General features: G+C 45.4%; 1 protein-coding gene across 3 annotated transcripts in view; it reads left to right on the top strand.

Moving 5' to 3' along the window:
* Positions 1–714: 714 nt before the first annotated feature.
* The window catches only part of LOC143996978 (glyoxylate/hydroxypyruvate reductase B-like), a 77683-nt gene continuing 65202 nt past the window's right edge, over positions 715–13195 (top strand). Inside the window, exon 1 of one of the 3 annotated variants that reach the window (XM_077492314.1) lies at positions 715–821. The gene's annotated coding sequence lies outside the window, so the exon portion shown is untranslated. Of the gene's footprint in view, positions 822–1071; positions 1235–13195 lie in introns of those variants that run through there. The other 2 variants (XM_077492312.1, XM_077492313.1) reach the window with 2 other exon arrangements.

Below are 13195 nucleotides of genomic sequence, written 5' to 3'. Positions count from 1 at the left end.
TAGCCTATGGGGTGACGGTATCCTGTACAACCAATAGCGGGGCGCTAAGGTATTCTGGGATGAATACGGAAGCATATATGGGGTGATGGTATCCTGTACAAGCAATAGTAGGGCGCTAATGTATTCTGAAGAGTGACGTTATCCTGAACAACAAATAGCAGAGCGCTAAAGTATTCTGAGAGGAGTACGGTGTAGCGGAAAGATCGGTATCTCATGAAATGGGGTATGCTCTGCTACTACTGCGCATGTGCCGATTTCAGACAAGAGAAACCGAGCGCAGTAGCAGAGGATACCACATTTCATGGGATACCGATCTTACTGCTACACCGGCTGGAGACCTTCTCCATCAACACATTGTACAGCAAAGTCGGGTATAATAACACTACTGATCGCTACCGATTCCAGGGCATGATTCTTTTATCATGCAGGCGGTCTGTGAAAATAGCACCGCCATATTGGAAACTGAAGCTTCCGCCCTCGTAGCTGAAAGGGCGGAAGTAGAAGGGCGCCATGTTTGATGAGGGAATGGCTTTCCTGGTCTTGCCTGTCACTGTAGACCGGTGTTGTAAAAATTCCTGCGACCTGTGAAAAAAACAAATCCCGTCATCCCATCGGTTTCTCTTGTCTGAAATCGGCACATGCGCAGTAGTAGCAGAGGATTCCACATTTCATGGTATCTTACTGCTACACCGTTATGTGCACAGCTCTATCACTGTACAGGCGAGGCTGGTTATGCGCATGCTCAGTGCCGTCAGGCATAGAAATTGCCCAGCTGCATAAACCATCCTACTGACAACAGAATCCATTCATCTACACCGCTGGTAACAGACCTGCGTTCCCTTCTAGAGCTATTCACAGATATTACAGTGAAATTGGGCAGATGAGGGGGGCAAGCTATATCTCATATATATATATATATATATATATATATATATATATATATATATATATATATATATATATATATATATATATACACACACACACATATATATATACATACACATACACCCCCCTGGGTGGTGGTGCCCCCTTGTGCCAGGTTGTGGGAATGTACTGTGTTGTATAAGTAGAGTAGGACAAGATGAAGGCGGGCACAGAGCTCTGTGTACAGTGTAGATGTGTGTTTGGCAGCAGCCCAGCGTTGTGTCATACCAGGGATCGATGGAATGCGCTGACCTGGTACAATCACAGGCAGTGACAGCTCATTCGTCCTCTGCTCCCAGACAGGCAGGTACAGTATTTTTTCACAAACACTTTGGGGGGGATTTTATGTTTGTAAATCAAAAAAGTTCCAGGCAGCAGATATACCCGCCTTGGCAAATGTCAGCTGTATTTCTCTGCTGGGTCCTAGCTGCTTCATAATAGATTTTCTGAGATACTTTACAATTAAGGATGAGCTCAGGCGTGTTCGCAAACCGCACGTGCAGAGCCTGCCAGGAAGTCGGCACTGCACAGCGCTAATCACAAGCAGTGAGACATTTTTACGATGCGCGGCTGCAGAGATCGGGAAATGTTTCACTGCCTGTAATTAGCGCTGTGCAGTGCCGACTTCCTGGCAGGCTCTGCACGTGCTGTTTGCAAACACACCGGAGCTCATCCTTATTCAAAATATACAGTGCCTTGCAAAAGTATTCACCCCTTTGGCATTTTTTGTGTTTTGTTGCCTCACAACCTGAAATTAATATGGATTGTTTGAGGATTTGCATCATTTAATTTACTGAACATGCCCACAACTTTGAAGATCTTGTTTTTTTTTTATTGTGAAGCAAACAACAATTAGGACGAAATTACAGAAAAAGTCAATGTGCATAACTATTCACCCCCTTAAAGTCAATACGTTTTAGAGCCACCTTTTGCGGCTATCAAAGCTCCAAGTCATTTTGGATAAGTCTCTATGAGCTTGCCACATCTTACCACTGGGATTCATGCCCATTCCTCCTTGCAAAACTGCTCCAGCTCCTTCAACTTGGATGGTTTGCACTTGTGAACAGCAATCTTTAAGTCTGACCAAAGATTTTCTATTGGATTGAGGTCTGGGCTTTGACTAGGCCATTCCAACACATTTACATGTTTTCTTTTAACCACTTGCTTACTGGGCACCCAAACCCACCTCCTGCCCAGACCAATTTTCAGCTTTTAGCACTGTCACTCTTTGAATGACAATTGCGCGGTCATACAATACTGTACTACATTTTTATCATTTTTTTTTTCTTCAAAAATAGAGCTTTCCTTTGGTGGTATTTGATCACCTCTGGGTTTTTTATTTTTTGTTAAAAAAGTTAAAAAAGACCAATTTAAAAAAAAAATACAAAACCGTTATATATTTTGTTAATACATTTTGCAAACAGGTCATTTTTCTCCTTCATTGATGTACGCTGATGAGGCTGCACTGATGGACACTAATAGGCGGCACTGAAGGGCATTGATAGGTGGCAGTGTTCGGCACTGGTAGGCGACACTGATAGGCAGCACTGCTAGGTGGCACTGATGAGGCACTGATTGGCACCACTGGTGGACATTGATAGGTGGCACTTATGGGCATTGATAGGTGGCACTGATGTCCCTTCAACAGAAGCCAGTGCTCGGCTTTTTTTTCTCCTCACGCTGTTAACGTGAGAAGAAAAAAAACCCGATTACCGATTCTCTGTTTACATCACGTGCTCAGCTGTCATTGGCTGACAGCTGATCACGTGGTAAGGGTTCGGGATCGACCCCTTACTCTGATTTGTGATCACCCAAGTCTCATTGACTCGGGTAATCACAGTGCGCGTGGCCCGCACAGGGACATGGCCAGCTTTGAAAGGGGAGGACGTCAATAGACGTATTCCCGGCAAAGCATATTCTCTCTGTAGCCGTCATTCGGCTATAGTGGGGATCTGAAGTAGTTAAACCCCTCAAGTGTTGCTTTAGCAGTGTGCTTGGGGGTCATTGTCCTGCTGGAAAGTGAACCTCCATCCTAGCCTCAAATCACATAGAGTGGTAGAGCTGCACAATTCTGGCTAAAATGAGAATCACAATTTTTTTTGCTTACAAGATAGATCACGATTCACATTATCTTTCATGTTAAAACAAAAATAATTGGGCTAACTTTACTGCTTCTTTTTTTTTTTTTTTTTTTTTTCATTCATTGAAGTGAATTTTTTCCCAAAAAATTGCATTTGAAAGACCGCTGGGCAAATACAGTGTGACATAAAATATTGCGGCAATTGCCATTTTATTCCTTATAGGGTCTCTGCTAAAATATATCTAATGTTTGGGGGTTCCAAGTAATTTTCTAGTAGAAAATATTGATTTTAACTTAAGAAAGAAGTGTCAGAAAAAGATTGACTTTAAGTGGTTAAACTTCCTGCATTTGGTGAAAAGTTGGCAGTCTGCCCAGATTATTTATTTACACAGATGTTCTATTCCTTTGATCTAAGGAAGCTTAGTTACAATGTTGCAAGTTAAAAAAAACTTGGCAGACTGGATGTTTTCTTTTGACAGCTGAGTGAGCAGATGTTTTCTCCACTTGTTTATATGAAAGAATCAGCAACCTCTGCAGGAGAGGGGGTGAATCGAGATCAGAGGGGGTGAATCGAGATCAACTATTCATTTTTAATGATTAATTGTGTAGCTATACAGAGTGGTACAGGTTTTTCTCAAGAATATCCCTGTATTTAGCACCATCCATCTTTCCCTCAACTCTGACCAGTTTTCTAGTCCCGACTGCTGAAAAACATCCCCTCAGCATGTTTCACTGTTGGGATGGTGTTCTTTGGATGATGTGATGTGTTGGGTTTGCACCAGACATAGCATTTTCTTTGATGGCTAGGCTTAAGCCTTTGATGGCCAAAAAGTTAAATTTTAGTCACATCAGACCAGAGCACCTTCCTCCATACATTTTGGGAGTCTCCCACATGCCTTTTCGCAAACTCAAAACGTGCCATTTTGTTTTTTTGCTGAAAGTAATGCCATGAAACCCAACTCTATGGATCGTAAGGCTTATTGTCGTCCTATGTACAGATACTCCAGTCTCTGCTATGGAACTCTGCAGCTCCTCCAGGGTTACCTTAGGCCGCGTACACACGCGGGGACTGTTCGCCCAACTTTGTCCGTCAAACAGTTTCGGCAAACAGTCCGCTCAAAATTAGCATGGACGGACATGGCCACACACGACGAACGAACAGTTTGCTGAAACCGTGCGCGATGACGTGAACGGCACGTACGACGGGACGAAAAATACGACGTCCTATACACTGCATTATAACTTTCGGCGTGTAAATCCTTTCTGAGCATGCGCGGAACTTAGTTTGACGAACAAGCCTACACACGGGCGGACTGTTCGCTCAAACAAGGTTTCAGCGGACAGTTTTACGGAATTTCCGAAAAACCTTGTTCGTCAAACTGTCCGCTGAAACTGTCCGCTGAAAGCCCACACACGAGCGGACTGTCCGCCCAAACACTGTTCAGCGGACAAAGTTGGGCGAACAGTCCGCGCGTGTGTACGCTGCCTTAGGTCTCTGTGCTGCCTCTCTGGTTAATGCCCTCCTTGCCTGGTCCGTGAGTTTTGGTGTGCGGCCGTCTCTTGGCAGGTTTGCTGTTGAGCCGTGTTCTTTCCATTTGGTTATGATAGACTTGATGGTGCTCCTAGGGATCATCAAAGATTTGGATATGTTTTTATAACCTAACCCTGACTTGTACTTCTCAACAACATTGTCCCTTACTTGTTTGTAGAGTTTCTTGGTCTTCATGGCATTGTATGGTTAGTTGTCCCTCTTGCTTAGGTGTTGCAGCCTCTGGGCCCTTTCAAAAAGGTGTGTGTATATGTAATGACAGATCATGTGACACATAGATTGCACACAGGTGGACATAATTTCACTATGTGTCTTCTAAAGGTAATTGGTTGCACCAGAGATTTTTATGGGCTTCATAACAAAGGGGGTGAATACATAAGCACATGACAATTTATCAATGTTTTATTTCTGAAAAATAGTTTATATATATATATATATATATATAATTTTTTTTTTTTCTAATTTGACTTCACCAACTTAGACTATTGTCTTCTGATCCATCACATATAGCTCAGGTTAAAAAAAAAACCCATTGAACTAAAGGCTGTAATGCAAGAAAATAGGTAAAAAGCCAAGGGGGTGAATACATTTGCAAGGCACTGACTGTATGTATAGAATTTATATGTAAAATGTGCTTTAAGAATTCTATAGAAGGATAATAAATCAAACGTACTACTCTATCTACACGTCTCATCGTCTGATAAGAAACTCTGTTGCTGGTTATTAAACCCTTGCTGTGACATGGGATCTATATATAAAATGCTATATATACTACAGGACTTCCTATGGAGCACGAGGTGACGTCACCTCGTGCTCCATTCGCTTACCCAAAAGGACGGCTTGTCTGTCTGTGTACCGATCGGCACATCAGACTTCAGGCTCTGTTTAAACTGCAACATTGTAAGTGTGTTACTTTCTTTTAAACAATAAATACAGTATTTGTAAGGTTTTACACCAAATGGAGCACTTCTATTTTATATGTACCACATATATCCGTATGATGGTCTGATTGGCCATGAGGTGGTTGCCAAGAATCTGTGATTGTGCCTGCTGTCTTTTGGAGCCAAGCTGTGATTCACTTTTTGCATTCCTTGATCCTCTGTCATGGGGGATCACGGTGATTCGGTAAGAGTTTATTCCCGCTGTTTTTTTCCACGCGCTGTTGTTTTTTGTGGGTAAAGTTTCACTAGTTCCCATTTGCCATTGTGGATGAAGTTGCTATGCTGTTTTTCCCACCCTTCGTTTGGCACTGCTTGGGGACGTCCCAATGGCTAAGAGAGAAGCTGTGTCGGTCGGTGAATATAAGAGAAAATAGGATTTTTTGTACTCACCGTAAAATCCTTTTCTCTGTAATTCACCGACCGACACAGCACCCGCCCCTCCTTTTTTCTCTTTACACTATACTGCTTGTTGACGTACTGAGGTCTGTTTGGCAGACTGGAGGGTTGTTGCCCAAGGGACCGCCTCCTGGGCGGAACTAAGAGTTCTGAGTGTTGTGTTACAACTAATGCCTAGTATCTCCTAGTAATAGGGCAAACAACCCAATGGCTAATAGAGGCGCTGTTTCGGTCAGTGAATTATAGAGAAAAGGCTTTTACGGTGAGTACAAAAAATCCTATTTTTTTTTTTTTCCAAATGTTTTATTTTTTTAGGAATTATAAGCATTTTTTTTGTGTGGAACACCACTTTAACATTAACCAACAACAACACACAATGTCATCATGGAGTCCAGTGGCAACCTGTGAAGCTCTGGTGAACTCCATGCCCAAGAGGGTTAAGGCAGAGCTGGAAAAATAATGGTGGCCACACAAAATATTGACACTTTGGGCCCAATTTGGCCTTTTTCACTTAGTACTCACTTTTGTTGCCAGCGGTTTAGACATTAATGGCTATGTGAGTTATTTTAAGGGGACAGCAAATTACACTGTTACACAAGCTGTACACTCACTACCTTACATTGTAGCAAAGTGTAATTTCTTCTGTGTTGTCACATGAAAAGTTATTATATAAATATTTACAAAAACGCGAGGGGTGTACTCACTTTTGTGAGATACTGTGTGTATATGTGTGTATATATATATATATATATATATATATATATATATATATATATATACTGTATATAGTAGTAATGATCCGCCCCGTGATGATCCGTTTGCTCAGCGGGGATCGCTCCGTTGTCCCTGCTGAGTCAGCGGCAGACAGGGTGGTCTCTGCACACTGTGCAGGGACCGCCCTGTCGGCTCTCCGCTCTCCTCTATGGGGGATCGGATGAGCAGGGATCGTTTGTCCGTGTTCATCCGATCCGCTCTGCAGACGGAAAGAAAAATAGGATTTTCCTCCGTCTGCAGAACCGGACAATAGCGGAGGCGGACGATAGCGGGTGTCTGCGGATCTTTATCCGCAGACACCCGCTATTCCCATGTATGTCCGTATTTCATCCGCAAACGGATGGATGAAATACGGACATAATGTCCGCATGTGTGAAAGGGGCCTAAAAGTTATAATAAAATATTTACAAAAATGTTAGGGATGGACTCATTTTTGTGAGATACTGTATATATAATTGGTCAAACAGTTTAAAAACGCACCCATTTTCCAGGATCTATTGAAATTTAACCTGTTCAAGATTAGTGAATAACCTGAAATGGTACAAAGGTAAGCAGTAAACTGCCAGAGGTGGAAAAAAAAAGCGTAGGTCAGCAAAAACTGAAGAATAATGTAATTTGAGGCTAGATACACACTGATGTGGTGCGAGTTGAATCAGTTTTGCAATGCTTTTTGAATGGGGCAACTACTGTGCGAGTTGATGCGGTTCAGATGCAAGTCTAATCAGTTTTTGATGTGATTTGGATGCATGTCTGATTTCTGTCCATGTCTCTCTCTCAAAGGCAGGTCAGGAACACAGTAAAGGCTTCCAGAAAACATACTGTAATCATGTTATCTTAGGACAGAAAAGCCGTTACTATTCAAGGCTATGGAGTTAAAAATCACACCGCTCCAAACTCGCAGAGAACCTTTTTTTTCAATATCATCAAAATCGCACTGCATATATGTGAATCACCTCTATAGCGAATCATGTAATTTCACTTGTCATGCGATTCAATGTGTTCTGGAATGCATCAGAAATCACATCAGTGTGAACTAGGGCTCAGCGTTATAAAAAAAAAAGGCATTTTTCAAGAAAGAAGTAATTGCTGCAGAACAATTGTGAGTTGTTAACCAATGTATGGCCTGGTTCACACCTATGCAAACCTATGTGCATTATGCGGTTTATTGACACGCATTTTGGAGCATTTTTTATTGCATTTCCTTTGAAGTCTATGGAACCAAAAACACAAACTGCTGCAGGAAAAAAGTCCCTAACACTTTCCAGAAAATAGAGGTGGAAAATGCACAGATGTGAACGTGACACTTAGGAAACCATGTCAAATGGACTGTAGTGAGTTTTTGCAAAACATACTGAAAAACGCATAGGTGTGAACCAGGCCTAAGTAAATCCAGCCTTGAAAGTTTATGCCAACAATTCCTAATGGTGTCCCAACTTTTGTGACTTACTTGGGTAGATCATATATGATTTTGATTTTCTTTCCTTCCAATATGGGAGGAAGGAAAGAAAAATTGCTCGATTGCCCCATCAACAAAATCCCTCCCGCAGGGCTATTCTGTTCTGCCAGATAACAAGCTCTCTATATAAAAGCAGTGTTGAAACCGACTGTGCTACTACACCCTCTTAAGCAATATTTGAACAGTATTGTACTGCAGGAAGTAGTATATTACTCATGGCACGAAGAAAGGTAATTAAGAAAAGAAGAAAGACTATTATACAGTGCCTTGCGAAAGTATTCGGCCCCCTTGAACTTTTCAACCTTTTGCCACATTTCAGGCTTCAAACATAAAGATATAACATTTTTTTTTTTTGTGAAGAATCACCAACAAGTGGGACACAATTGTGAAGTGGAACGAAATCTATTGGATTTTTGAAACTTTTTTAACTAATAAAAAAATGAAAAGTGGGGCGTGCAAAATTATTCGGCCCCCTTGCGTTAATACTTTGTAGAGCCACCTTTTGCTGCGATTACAGCTGCAAGTCGCTTGGGGTATGTCTCTATCAGTTTTGCACATCGAGAGATTGAAATTCTTGCCCATTCTTCCTTGCAAAACAGCTCGAGCTCAGTGAGGTTGGATGGAGAGCATTTGTGAACAGCAGTTTTCAGCTCTTTCCACAGATTCTCGATTGGATTCGGGTCTGGACTTTGACTGGGCCATTCTAACACCTGGATACGTTTATTTGTGAACCATTCCTTTGTAGATTTTGCTGTATGTTTGGGATCATTGTCTTGTTGGAAGATAAATCTCCGTCCCAGTTTCAGGTCTTTTGCAGACTCCAACAGGTTTTCATCCAGAATGGTCCTGTATTTGACTGCATCCATCTTCCCCTCAATTTTAACCATCTTCCCTGTCCCTGCTGAAGAAAAGCAGGCCCAAACCATGATGCTGCCACCACCATGTTTGACAGTGGGGATGGTGTGTTGAGGGTGATGAGCTGTGTTGCTTTTACGCCAAACATATCGTTTTGCATTGTGGGCAAAAAGTTCGATTTTGGTTTCATCTGACCAGAGCACCTTCTTCCACATGTTCCACATGTTTGGTATGTCTCCCAGGTGGCTTGTGGCAAACTTTAGACAAGACTATTTATGGATATCTTTGAGAAATGGCTTTCTTCTTGCCACTCTTCCATAAAGGCCAGATTTGTGCAGTGTACGACTGATTGTTGTCCTATGGACAGACTCTCCCACCTCAGCTGTAGTTCTCTGCAGTTCATCCAGAGTGATCATGGGCCTCTTGGCTGCATCTCTGATCAGTCTTCTCCTTGTCTGAGCTGAAAGTTTAGAGGGACGGCCAGGTCTTGGTAGATTTGCAGTGGTCTGATACTCCTTCCATTTCAAAATGATCTCTTGCACAGTGCTCCTTGGGATGTTTAAAGCTTGGGAAATCTTTTTGTATCCAAATCCGGCTTTAAACTTCTCCACAACAGTATTACAGACCTGCCTGGTGTGTTCCTTGGTCTTCATGATGCTCTCTGCGCTTTCAACAGAACCCTGAGGCCGTGTACACACGGGCGGACTGTTCGCTCAACTTTGTCCGCTGAACAGTGTTTCAGCGGACAGTCCGCTCGTGTGTGGGGCTTCAGCGGACAGTTTCAGCGGACAGTTTGACGAACAAAGTTTTTCGGAAATTCCGAAAAACTGTCCGCTGAAACTTGGTTTGAGCGGACAGTCCGCCCGTGTGTAGGCCACTTTCGAAATGAGCAAACTGTTCCCGCTCGGAGGAAAGTCTGCTCATTTCGAGCGTGTCTCCAGGTAGGCGGGGCCCGCGAAGGAGACGTCGCGGGCCCCGCCGCCTGGTATGGACTTAAAGGGGAACCCCAACGCCGAAAAAAATCGGCGTGGGGGTCCCCCCAAAGTCCACAACAGACCCTTGTCCAAGCACGCTACCCGGCCGGCCAGGAAAGGGGGGCGAGCGAGCGCGCCCCCCCTCCCGAGCCGTACCAGGCCGCGTGCCCTCAACATGGGGGGTGCCTTGGGGAAGGGGGGGCCGCGCGGCCCCCCCACCCCAAAGCACCTTGTCCCCATGTTGATGAGGACAAGGGCCTTTTCCCGACAACCCTGGCCGTTGGTTGTCGGGGTCTGCGGGCGGGGGGCTTATCGGAATCCGGGAGCCCCCTTTAATAAGGGGGCCCCCGGATACCGGCCCCCCACCCTATGTGAATGAGTATGGGGTACAATGTACCCCTACCCATTCACCTGTAAAATAAAAGTACCCAAAAAAAACCACAACACACGAGATAAAATATTTTATTGCACAGCTCCGGGGGTCTTCCGTCTTCGGGGGTCTTCTCGCCGGACTCCTCCGCTATCTTCTTGTAGCTCTTTTGCTAGCGGAGGAGTCCGGCTTTCTTCCTCCCCGCCGCCGGCCTCTTCTCCCGACTTCGGGGGTCTTGTCCCCCTCTTTGGTTCTTCTGCCGGGCCACCGCGCCTTCTTATAGCTCTTTTAGAGGCGGTGGCCCGGTCTTCTGTCGCCGCTGTCGCCTTCCGGTCGCCTTCCGTTCTTCTTCTTCTTCTTGTTCTTGTTCTTCTTCTCCAGGAGATGTTGACACGTCGCTCTCTCCGGCCGGAATGCCAGAGCCGCGCTGTGCGGCCACTTATATAGTGACAATGGGGCGGTGTCACATGGTATATGTCACATGGGTTGGTCACATGGTGACCCCCCCCCTTACGATGTCATAGTCCCCATGTGACATCAACCCATGTGACCAACCCATGTGACATATACCATGTGACACCGCCCCATTGTCACTATATAAGTGGCCGCGCAGCGCGGCTCTGGCATTCCGGCCGGAGAGAGCGACGTGTCAACATCTCCTGGAGAAGAAGAAGAAGAACAAGAAGAAGAACGGAAGGCGACCGGAAGGCGACAGCGGCGACAGAAGACCGGGCCACCGCCTCTAAAAGAGCTATAAGAAGGCGCGGTGGCCCGGCAGAAGAACCGAAGAGGGGGACAAGACCCCCGAAGTCGGGAGAAGAGGCCGGCGGCGGGGAGGAAGAAAGCCGGACTCCTCCGCTAGCAAAAGAGCTACAAGAAGATAGCGGAGGAGTCCGGCGAGAAGACCCCCGAAGACGGAAGACCCCCGGAGCTGTGCAATAAAATATTTTATCTCGTGTGTTGTGTTTTTTTTTTGGGTACTTTTATTTTACAGGTGAATGGGTAGGGGTACATTGTACCCCATACTCATTCACATAGGGTGGGGGGCCGGTATCCGGGGGCCCCCTTATTAAAGAGGGCTCCCGGATTCCGATAAGCCCCCCGCCCGCAGACCCCGACAACCAACGGCCAGGGTTGTCGGGAAGAGGCCCTTGTCCTCATCAACATGGGGACAAGGTGCTTTGGGGTGGGGGGGCCGCGCGGCCCCCCCTTCCCCAAGGCACCCCCCATGTTGAGGGCACGCGGCCTGGTACGGCTCGGGAGGGGGGGCGCGCTTGCTCGCCCCCCTTTCCTGGCCGGCCGGGTAGCGTGCTCGGACAAGGGTCTGTTGTGGACTTTGGGGGGACCCCCACGCCGATTTTTTTCGGCGTTGGGGTTCCCCTTTAAGTACATTCCAGGCGGCGGAGCCCGCGACGTCGCGGGCCCCGCCTACCTGCACACGCGCTCGAAATGAGCGGACTGTTGCCTCGTGTGTGGGCGAGTCCGTTCATTTCAAAAGTTGCGCGGACTTAGTACGACGAACAAAGTTTGCCGTATTTGTCCGCTCAAAAAGTGCCGTGTGTGGGCGTGTTCGTTCATTCAAAAGTTTGAGTGGACTGTTTGACGAACTTAGTTTCGGCAGACAGTCCCCGCGTGTGTACGCGGCCTGAGACTATCACAGAGCAGGTGCATTTATACAGAGACTTGATTACACACAGGTGGATTCAAATATCCAATAGATTTCGTTCCACTTCACAATTGTGTCCCACTTGTTGGTGATTCTTCACAAAAAATTAAAATTTTATATCTTTATGTTTGAAGTCTGAAATGTGGCAAAAGGTTGAAAAGTCGAATACTTTCGCAAGGCACTGTAACCCTTAAAAGTATAGGTCTTTCCTTTTAGAAAAATTGCAAAGAAAGCCAAGGTGTCAGTGAGTACAGTTTCCTACACCATCAAAAGGCACTTGGAAATTGACAGCAGGAGGTCTAGCAGACCCAAAGCCACAACAGAATCAGACAAGTTTCTAATTCTGCGTACACACGATCGGACATTCCGACAACAAAATCCATGGGATTTTTTCCGACGGATGTTGGCTCAAACCTGTCTTGCATACACACGGTCACACAATGTTGTAGGAAATTCCAAACGTCAAGAACGCGGTGACGTACGACGAACCAAGAAAATTGAGGTTCAATAGCAGTGCGGCTCTTCCGCTTGATTTGGAGCATGTGTAGAACTTTGTTGAATGAATGAATGAATGAATGAATGAAATACTTATATAGCGCACAATGCGAACTGAATCGCCTCTAGGCGTTGTTCATCGGAATTGTGTACACACGATCGGAATTTCCGACAACGGATTTTGTTGTCGGAAAATTTGAGATCCAGATCCAGATGGGTTTGCTCAGCTGGGGAGACATCCGAGCCAGCTGGTACGCCTCCCGAGCCGAGCTGAGCCGACCAGGCTGCCCCCCACCTGAGCCGAGCCGGAACACTCACCCTCAGATTATTTCCACTCTGCAAATGCGTTCAGGCAAGTGAAAATTTTGAGGGCTGCCCTAGTTGGTAAGGGTTTCATCCTACAGCAAGTTAATGACCCAAAATATATATTTTGATTATTTTTTGTTAATTTGTGAATTTGACTGACAGCAGCAGGAGCCAAGAGGGAGAGGTGAAAGAACATTGCGGCCAGGCACAGCGCTGGATCAATCCAGGAGTGAGTTTAGTGTTTAGAGGGGAAGGGCGGCACAGCAAGTTCTAAAAAATGTTTTACCCTTAAGCCGCGTACACACGGGCGGACTGTATGGCCAACTTAGTCCGTCAGACAATCCGACGGACAGTCCGTCCTACTTTCGAATGAACGGACTTGACCACACACGGATGCAAAACAGTC

The sequence above is a fragment of the Lithobates pipiens genome, unplaced genomic scaffold, assembly GCF_037356315.1.
Source record: "Lithobates pipiens isolate NorthernLeopardFrog02 unplaced genomic scaffold, aLitPip1_a1.2 Scaffold_19, whole genome shotgun sequence".
In the NCBI taxonomy this organism is placed as follows: domain Eukaryota; kingdom Metazoa; phylum Chordata; class Amphibia; order Anura; family Ranidae; genus Lithobates; species Lithobates pipiens.
Note: the sequence above shows the minus strand (reverse complement) of the source record. Positions and strands in the feature narration are given on the sequence as shown.